The sequence below is a fragment of the Oncorhynchus clarkii genome, chromosome 18 (assembly GCF_045791955.1).
Source record: "Oncorhynchus clarkii lewisi isolate Uvic-CL-2024 chromosome 18, UVic_Ocla_1.0, whole genome shotgun sequence".
Taxonomy (NCBI): Eukaryota; Metazoa; Chordata; class Actinopteri; order Salmoniformes; family Salmonidae; genus Oncorhynchus; species Oncorhynchus clarkii.
The window spans coordinates 65,961,006-65,970,292 of NC_092164.1; positions in this window are offsets into that span (position 1 = coordinate 65,961,006).

A 9,287-nucleotide genomic window follows, 5' to 3' on the forward strand; every position below is an offset into this window, starting at 1 on the left:
GCTCTTTTTTGTCCTATGAAATCCTGCCGGGTCCTCCACAGAGAGGCGCAGTACATAAAACCACCCTCAGGGGGCACTGTAGCATAAGCAGAGAACTAACAGGATGGAAAATCAGCTGTTTCTTTGATCAAATCCAGGGCTAGAGTTGACATGCTTTTGTCTTCACTGTGAGTAAGGTGAAAGCCCGTGTGACCGATCAGGTGAATGACAGCTGCATCCAATCAGATCATGTGATGTGGTTAGCTGATGTTTTAAAATACCTACTGTGTTCGGGCATCGTGAGAGCTGGAATGCGTCTGCAATGAAGTAAAACCGGACGTTTTTGGGAAAAGTAGACCCCTGCCTTTTGGCTGATCCATTTGTGGTTTCAAGGTGGGTGAAAACAGAGTTGGGGGGTGTGTGTAGAAAAGGTGAGGGTAACCAGAAGTGGTCTTGTGATAATTGTTTGTGTTTCTGCTGGTCAGAAGAAGCAGGCGATGGAGGCAAGAGTTGTAAATTGTTTTGCTCTCAAGAAAAAAGGCATCATTGAAAGGAGTGATTACTGGGGTAGAGGTAAATGTGAAAGTTGACCAACTGAAGGGGAAGAGTCCCGGTGTTTGTGATGCTCGTCGTTTGATGCGACGCAGACAGGGTGGCGTGAGTGGTGAAACAGAAGAGTTTGTCAGGCAAAAGAACAGACAACAAGTGATGTTAGGATATATAAGTTATCCTGTATGAGCTTTTGTGCCGAATAAATGTACGTTGTTACAGGTGTCAAGCTCATGTGCAGGTGGCAGTGTGTAGGAGGGAGGTTCCTAGGTGGCGGCAGTGCGTAGGAGGGAGGTTCCTAGGTGGCGGCAGTGTGTAGGAGGGAGGTTCCTAGATGTGCAGAAGGGCATGAGACAAATGAGTGTGTGGAATCGGGGAAAGTCGTGGTATGTGTTAATTGTAGTGGTGCCCATGGGGCTGGGGATCAGAAATGTCCTGTGTGAGAGAGGTAGGTTGAGGTTTCCAGGGTTAGAGTCGTGCAGAAATTGTAATTTGCTGAGGCAGTGAAGGAAGATGGGTGAAGGGGGAGGGATCCTGAGAGGAGTGGAGTGAGTAGTAGATCTGTACCAGAACAGAGGGAGGGATCCTGAGAGGAGAGGAGTGGCTAGTAGATCTGTACCAGAACAGAGGGAGGGATCCTGAGAGGAGAGGAGAGGAGAGGAGTGGAGTGACTAGTAGATCTGTACCAGAACAGAGGGAGGGATACTGAGAGGAGTGGTGTGACTAGTAGATCTGTACCAGAACAGAGGGAGGGATCCTGAGAGGAGAGGAGTGGCTAGTAGATCTGTACCAGAACAGAGGGAGGGATCCTGAGAGGGGAGGAGTGGAGTGACTATTAGATCTGTACCAGAACAGAGGGAGGGATCCTGAGAGGAGAGGAGTGGAGTGACTAGTAGATCTGTACCAGAACAGAGGGAGGGATCCTGAGAGGAGAGGAGTGGAGTGACTAGTAGATCTGTACCAGAACAGAGGGAGGGATCCTGAGAGGAGTGGAGTGAGTAGTAGATCTGTACCAGAACAGAGGGAGGGATCCTGAGAGGAGTGGAGTGAGTAGTAGATCTGTACCAGAACAGAGGGAGGGATCCTGAGAGGAGAGGAGTGGAGTGACTAGTAGATCTGTACCAGAACAGAGGGAGGGATCCTGAGAGGAGAGGAGTGGAGTGACTAGTAGATCTGTACCAGAACAGAGGGAGGGATCCTGAGAGGAGTGGAGTGACTAGTAGATCTGTACCAGAACAGAGGGAGGGATCCTGAGAGGACTGGTGTGACTAGTAGATCTGTACCAGAACAGAGGGAGGGATCCTGAGAGGAGTGGAGTGACTAGTAGATCTGTACCAGAACAGAGGGAGGGATCCTGAGAGGACTGGTGTGACTAGTAGATCTGTACCAGAACAGAGGGAGGGATCCTGAGAGGAGTGGTGTGACTAGTAGATCTGTACCAGAACAGAGGGAGGGATCCTGAGAGGAGTGGTGTGACTAGTAGATCTGTACCAGAACAGAGGGAGGGATCCTGAGAGGAGTGGAGTGAGTAGTAGATCTGTACCAGAACAGAGGGAGTGATCCTGAGAGGAGTGGAGTGACTAGTAGATCTGTACTAGAACAGAGTGATAAATCAACAAGTGATATGTGTTTCTTTGAGATTACATTTGTAGCAATGGCTATCAACTGTAATGCAGGGATGGAACGTAAGTCGCAGAAAATAAAGGTTGTGGTGTTAGCTGCAGAGAGGTTTTTGGGTGTGAGAGACTTGACGTCAGAAGAGTTACAGGGTGTGTTAAGTGTTGGTGTCCCATCCTTTCAGGCCTGAAGTAAGACTAAGTAGATTGAAATTGTGGAGTAGGTTGTTTATTATTATTTTATATATATATATATATATCTCTTCAGATTTGGGGAATGGTCCTTTTACGATTTTCTAACAAAGTTGTCCTGTGGCTGTTGTATTTGTGTAAAACATTCACCTGATGTTTACAAGAACATTCTCAGGACACATTTCATCTGTTCTTTTAAAGGTTCTCTGAATTGTACTTTTAGGTTATGGGAACTTTTGTAGGGATATGACAAGAGATTCCCAAAACACTAAAACTTTCCAGTTGTGCTGACATTCAGATAGTGTTTGTATCACGGTACACAAAATATTCCTTTGATGTTGACAGAACAGCCTTTCTCATTCATTTAAAAGGTTCCCAGAACATGTATTAGGTTGTGGGAGTTTGGTTCCTAAAACACCAGATATGCTTAGTTGTGATGACATCCCTATGATGTTGATGGAATGTTGACACAACACCTTGTCTTCGTTCTTCAAAGGCTGCCAGAACATGTCATTAGGTTATGGGAGTTGTCTGGGATGTTCCAAAAGTATTCTTGTGTTATTCACATTGGCGCAGTTTCCGATAAAGTCTGTTTTTATGACGTTCATAGCATATTTTTTTATTTTAACTTTGACATGATATTCCATTGATGTTCACGCAAACTACATTTTACCTTGTCACGGAGGTCCTCAGAACATGTTATATCATATGTTGACAATCTGCACCTGTAGGGTTTTAGAATCTACAATGTGTGGTTCCCAAAGCCAGGGCTTTAATTCGCTGGCCCACCAGGGAAGCTCTCTTATCTTGTAGCCATGGCAGTATGGTCAATCAGGAAGTTCACGCTTCCTTTTTTAGTCTTCTTAGACATAACTAATCCATATTTACAAGGTATCCAAGACTTTGACTGCTGATCTAGGATATCTATGACTGCTCATCTAGGATATCTATTTCTGCTGATCTAGGATAACTAATTCTGCTGATCTAGGATAACTATTTCAAGCATGTCAAAGTAGGAAATATATGGGGTGATAACTTTTTTTTTTTTAAATATATTTTTTATCAGTCAAGTCTATGTTCAGCATTTCTACCTATTTTATACATTTGGACAAAATAAAGACATCCTCTCTTTTAGTAGATGAGAACTGAGCTTCAATTATTTGGGATAGAACCTGCATTCTTCAGCTCTGCAGTCATTAACCCTCTGCACCACCAGGAGATAGTTGTGATATTGTCATGCCCTGACCTTAGATCCTTTTTATGTCTCTATTTTGGGTTGGTCAGGGCGTGAGTTGGGGTGGGTATTCTATCTTCTATGTTGTGTAGTTCTATGTTTTGGCCGGGTAGGCTTCTCAATCAGGGACAGCTGTCTATCGTTGTCTCTGATTGAGCACCATACTTTTTTTTTTTTTTTTTTTTTTTTACCTTTATTTAACCAGGCAAGTCAGTTAAGAACAAATTCTTATTTTCAATGACGGCCTGGGAACAGTGGGTTAACTGCCTGTTCAGGGGCAGAACGACAGATTTGTACCTTGTCAGCTCAGGGGTTTGAACTCGCAACCTTCGGGTTCCTAGTCCAACGCTCTAACCACTAGGCTGCCCTTTTTCCCACTTGTGTTTGTGGGAAGTTGACTTTGTTTAGGGCACTTAGCCTTTCGCTTCACGGTTTGGTTTTGTAGTGTTTATTGTTTTGTTTCGACGTCATTTTGATTAATAAAGGAAAATGTACGATCACCACGCTGCACCTTGGTCCTCTTCCTTTAACAGCCGTGACAGATATTGCATTATATGTATTTTCTCTTTCATGGTCAATTAGGACCTAAACCACAATTTGAGTTATTTTTCAATGTTCCCATCGCCTGTATATTTTATTTAACCAGGAAAAGCCCAAAGAGATCCAGAGTCTCTTTTTCAAGGGAGACCTGGCCAAGAAGGCCGCAACAATCAATACATTACATCATTAAAACATACAACAATATAACATGATCCAGCCTTAAAAAAAACATTTCCACTCCTCTGAAACAGTCTCCCATCAATATTTTAAATTCATTCAGAGGCACTAACATATCTAGATGAAGCATGGGTTGTAGAATATTCCATGCATCTGGTGCACAAGAAGAGAAGGCAGTCTTGCCTAATTCTGTGAATGTCCTGGGGACTTTAAGTAGCATCCACCTAGCAGACCGGGTATGGTAACTTCTGGTGGGGAAGGAGACCAGACAAGAGGTAAAGAGGGAGTTTACCCAAAAGGGCTTTGTAGATGAACACATACAAATGTAGCTTTCTGTGCATATACTACTGAGGTCCAACCTACCATTTGGTGCAATGGTGGCTGAGTGACTTAGCATTTGTAATAAAGCGCAAGGATACCTAGATGAACAGAGTCCGGTCTCTGTAAGACAGAGGAGGTTGTATGATAAACAGAGTCCAGTCTCTGTCAGACAGGAGGCTGTATGATAAACAGAGGAGGCTGTATGATAAACAGAGTCCAGTCTCTGTCAGACAGGAGGCTGTATGATAAACAGAGGAGGCTGTATGATAAACAGAGGCTGTATGATAAACAGAGTCCAGTCTCTGATAAACAGAGGAGGCTGCATGATAAACAGAGGAGGCTGTATGATAAACAGAGGAGGATGCATGGTAAACAGAGTCCAGTCTCTGATAAACAGAGGAGGATGCATGATCAACAGAGTCCAGTCTCTGTAAGACAGAGGAGGCTGCATGATAAACAGAGGAGGCTGCATGATAAACAGACTCCAGTCTCTGTAAGACAGAGGAGGCTGCATGCATATACAACTAGTCACCATAATCAATTACAGAGAGAAAAGTGGCCTGAACAAGCTTCTTTCTAGTGGGAAGCGAGCCTGATTACGAAAATAAAAACCCAATTTAAATTTAAGCTTCCTCACAAGATTATCCATATGAACTTTGAAGGACATTGTCATCCAACCTTTGAATGACTTGTCATCCAACCATATACCTACAGCATATCACAAAAGTGAGTACACCCCTCACATCTTTGTAAATATGAGTATATCTTTTCATGTGACAACACTGAAGAAATGACACTTTGCTACAATGTAAAGTAGTATTACGCAAAACTTTAAAGAACCAATTTTGGTTTTGCTGTGTGGTTACCGTAGTAGCTTAGAGTACGTCTGCAATGGTGGTCTGATATGGAGGGAAAAGAGAATAGAGATAATAGCCTATTTTATTTCAAAATGTCTGCTTATATGTGACAAGCAGGGATGCGTTTGTTACTGTGGGGTGACACTGTAGCTAAAGTCACAGCATGCACAGTAGGTGGCCTGATCTGAAATACACAGAATATTAAACGACATCTTGTTAAAAGGTGTTAATCTTCCCCAAACTTTTGATTGTGGGAGAAAAACACTTCCAGGAAAGGTTCGGATGACTTTATTGGACGTGTTGCCCATCTTGAAGAGTCGTATAAAACAACAATGTTCTGATTTTACATAATGTCTCTAACAGATTATTTCATTATAACCCATCATTGAACGAGCCAGCCCCCCCCCCCCCCCCCCCCCCCCTGGGGTAAATACCACAACAAGAACTCCCCCATGTACTTAAATCATGATTTTAAACGATTGGTGAAATCTGCTCGACCGAAAACAAAATTAATCACGTTACGTATTGGTTAATCACGTTAAGAAGAATATGAATCAACTGCTATATACAGGATAACTGCACAATTATGAAGAGTCTAAAACATTTGCTTGGTGGTACGTTCTTGAGCACAGCCTGTGGTATAATCTCCTAATTCAATTACACCCAGTGTGCTAATAGAACTACATTGCTAAAAATGCATCTTGGGGAACGAACGGCTCATATATGCAGGAGAGGGAGAGAATATCTGAAAGGTTCAAATCAAATCAAATCAAATCAAATTTTATTTGTCACATACACATGGTTAGCAGATGTTAATGCGAGTGTAGCGAAATGCTTGTGCTTCTAGTTCCGACAATGCAGTAATAACCAACAAGTAATCTAACTAACAATTCCAAAACTACTGTCTTGTACACAGTGTGAGGGGATAAAGAATATGTACATAAGGATATATGAATGAGTGATGGTACAGAGCAGCATAGGCAGATACAGTAGATGGTATCGAGTACAGTATATACATATGAGATGAGTATGTAAACAAAGTGGCATAGTTAAAGTGGCTAGTGATACATGTATTACATAAGGATACAGTCGATGATATAGAGTACAGTATATACGTATGCATATGAGATGAATAATGTAGGGTAAGTAACATTATATAAGGTAGCATTGTTTAAAGTGGCTAGTGATATATTTACATCATTTCCCATCAATTCCCATTATTAAAGTGGCTGGAGTTGAGTCAGTGTCAGTGTGTTGGCAGCAGCCACTCAATGTTAGTGGTGGCTGTTTAACAGTCTGATAGCCTTGAGATAGAAGCTGTTTTTCAGTCTCTCGGTCCCAGCTTTGATGCACCTGTACTGACCTCGCCTTCTGGATGATAGCGGGGTGAACAGGCAGTGGCTCGGGTGGTTGATGTCTTTGATGATCTTTATGGCCTTCCTGTGACATCGGGTGGTGTAGGTGTCCTGGAGGGCAGGTAGTTTGCCCCCGGTGATGCGTTGTGCAGACCTCACTACCCTCTGGAGAGCCTTACGGTTGAGGGCGGAGCAGTTGCCGTACCAGGCGGTGATACAGCCCGCCAGGATGCTCTCGATTGTGCATCTGTAGAAGTTTGTGAGTGCTTTTGGTGACAAGCCGAATTTCTTCAGCCTCCTGAGGTTGAAGAGGCGCTGCTGCGCCTTCTTCACAATGCTGTCTGTGTGAGTGGACCTCAGATAAAGAGAGAGAGATATATGGCCATGGGGAGGGAGGGTGTGGGGGGTGTGAGGTAGGTGTGGGGGGAGTGAGGTAGGTGTGTGGGAGGGTGTGTGAGATAGGTGGGGGGGAAGGGGGTGTGTGAGGTAGGTAGGTATGGGGGTGTGTGAGGTAGGTGTAGGGGGAAGAGGGTGTGTGAGGTAGGTGTGGGGGGAAGGGGGTGGTGAGGTAGGTGTGTGGGGAAGGGGGAGTGTGAGGTAGGTGTGGGGGAGTGGTGTGTGAGGTAGGTGTGTGGGGAGGGGTGGGGGTAGGTGTGGGGGGAAGGGGGTGTGAGGTAGGTGTGGGGGGAAGGGGGTGTGTGGGGGGAAGGGGGTGTGTGAGGTAGGTGTGGGTGAAGGGGGTGTGTGGTAGGTGTGTGGGGAGGGGTGTGGGGGGACGGGGGTGTGTGAGGTGGGGGTGTGTGAGGTAGGTGTGTGGGGAAGGGGGTGTGTGAGGCAGGTGTGGGCGAAGGGGGTGTGAGGTAGGTGTGTGGGGATGGGGAAAGAGGTGTTTGAATGGGGAGGAAGCGATATGTCTTTATCGAGTGAAATATAATCAACCTTCTGCCTCATATCAGCCTATCCCTTGCTTTCTTGAAGTCAATCTGTAGGTCTGTGCAGGCTCTTTCTCCATTGTCCGTCTGTCCGCCCGTCCATCCTGGATGACCCCCGTTTTGCTCCAACCCAACTTTGCTATTTTGTGACTCCGCTATCATTTCTTACAACCGACAAAAACGTTTGAACGTCAGATCAGTAGTTGCTTACCTCAATCCTGACTTTGACTCATCTGCCCCGGGCTCTTTCTATACTTCCGACCCAATTTTTGGGTTACCCAAGAGGAAACGCCGACGTTACAGAGGCAAGAGAGAAGGGATCCTGGCGAGATTAAGGCGAAGGGAGAACCCGGCCACCTCTTCCCTCCATTCTACTGGCCAATTTACAGTAACTTGCGATATTCTCTGCTTTTCTGAAACATGGCTGTCAAACAAGACATCCAACTCGATGGATTCTCCCATTCACCGTGCTGACAGGACAGTGGAGTTGCCTCTTCATCAACAACAACTGGTGTGCTGACTTGAGCGGGGTGGAAGTTTCGACCCATTGTTCACCCGTCTTGGGAATACCTGATGATCAAATGCCGACCCTTTTACCTCCCGAGGGAGTCTTCAGCTGTTATCGTGACTGTTGTAGACGTTCCAACTCAGGACAATGAAAATCACATGCTGGCCCTTAAAGAACGAGGCTATAGCAGGAAAATCGACATCCAGAGCCTGCTTTTCTGGTTGCAGGTGATTTTTAATTCTGCGTCATTAAGACACACGAAGCCCGACTTCCAATAACACTTCTCTTTTGACACTAGGGGTGATAAAGAGCACTGTTATTCTACCCACAAGCAAACATACAAGGCCCTCCCTCGTCTGCCATTTGCTTTCTGTTATACAAGCAGAAGCTCAGACTGGAATTACTCTTCGTCTTTGTCAGACGCAGAGTAGGTGAACGAATGATCTCTGCATGTGTAGTTTACGCTTGCATAGTTCCCACAGTGAAGCAGGGAGGAGGAGGTGAGATGGTGCTTTGCTGACAGTCAGTGATTTATTTAGAATTCAAGGCACACTTAACCAGCATGGTTACCACAGCATTCTGCAGTGATACACCATCCCATCTGGTTTGGGTTTAGTGGGACTATCATTTGTTTTTCAACAGGACAATGACCCAAACACACCTCCAGGCTGTGTTAGGGCTATTTGACCAAGAAGGAGCGTGATGGAGTGCTGCATAACATGACCTGGCCTCCACAATCACCCGACTTCAACCCAATTGAGATGGTTTGGGATGAGTTGGACCGCAGAGTGAAGGAAAAACAGTCAACCGCTTTCATTAAATAAGATGTCCTTTTTCGTTTCCATTTTGTTTGTACAGCTTGCTTGGCCCGTTGTCAAGTAACTCTGGTTCACATTGTCTGAATCATTTTCGGAGTCATAGAGAGTCAGGGTGGTACGATCGTCCTCCTGATAGTAGTCCATCAAATAAAATTGTATTTGTCACATACACATGTTTAGCAGATGTTATTGCGGGTGTAGCAAAAATG